General features: G+C 42.8%; 1 pseudogene; it reads left to right on the top strand.

Moving 5' to 3' along the window:
* Positions 1–611: 611 nt before the first annotated feature.
* Positions 612–717, top strand: LOC120231611 (annotated as a pseudogene).
* The last annotated feature ends 478 nt before the right edge of the window (positions 718–1,195 follow it).

Raw genomic sequence — 1,195 nt, 5'->3', positions numbered from 1 at the left:
GGAGGAGAGGAGGCTTTCTGTCCTCTGGAATAGCTCTGGCATTGCACCGCTGGCCCAGCGCCCTGGGACCCGACTCTCAGACCCCAGAATCGAAATAGTCTGGAGGAATTAAATGGCCCCGAGTGACCAGGCAAGTGGGAAACAGAGTTGGCCTCCCAGAACTGCCAGCATAAAGACCTCTCTGCTGCAACAGCTGGAAATTCCAGGTAGCAGTGAGACCAAGCATAACATCTGGGGAAGATTTCCAGAGCCCACCCTATTTTATCATCATCATCACCCCTAAAAACTTCAGATTACTTAACAAGCCCTGTGCCATGTGCTTTACTCTCTCATCTCATTTAATCTTCAACAACATTCAAAATGTAAACATTCTAATTATCCCCATCTCACTGGGCAGGCAACTGAGGCCAAAAGAGGCTATGTCACTTCTTAAGGTCCTCCAGTAAGTGGCAGAGCAGAGCCTCCCAGACTATCCAACTCCAAAATTCAAGGTCTTAGGGCCCTTTTCTTTAGGAATAAGAGCACCCAGAAGGGTGGTAATGGCATGCAGACAGCACCTTGGACACCATCCACCACATAGTTGATGCTTTTACCAAGTAGGTGCTCAATAATTGTAATGCTCCTCCCAGGCTAAACATTCACTATATTATGACCATGCACTTGTCCCCAGACCTAGTTCTTTGTCTAGGTCTGGTTTGGTAAATGCTGGTAATCAACCAACGCTGATTCATCTTATGAGGGGGAATGTCTGATCCTAGGTTATCTGATCAACCCTAAGAAACGACAACACAGCTAGTGTAATAACTTCAGGGTAAGTCGCCAATTTGATAATTACCACTTGCCATTAAATGAATTTGAAAACTAAAAGTAAAAGAATTTATATGGAAAAGCAAAGAAAACTTGAAGAGTCAAAATAATTTTGGATAAAGAAAAAAGTTGTAAGATTCACAGTACTCAATTTTAAAAATTACTATAAAGCTACAGTACTGAAGATAATATATAGTAGTGGCAGATGGAAAGACGCATAGATTAATGGGTCATAGGGGTCCAGAAATACAGTCATACAAATATGTCCAGTGGGTTTTTGACAAAAGTGCAAAAGCAGTTCAATGGGGGGGAGGGGGGGAGGGGAATCTATTCAACAAATAATGTGGGAGAATGGACATATATATGCCCCCCCCAAAAAAAGTAACCT

This window comes from Hyaena hyaena, unplaced genomic scaffold (genome assembly GCF_003009895.1).
Source record: "Hyaena hyaena isolate Hyena2069 unplaced genomic scaffold, ASM300989v1 scaffold_57, whole genome shotgun sequence".
Lineage (NCBI taxonomy): Eukaryota > Metazoa > Chordata > Mammalia > Carnivora > Hyaenidae > Hyaena > Hyaena hyaena.
Note: the sequence above shows the minus strand (reverse complement) of the source record. Positions and strands in the feature narration are given on the sequence as shown.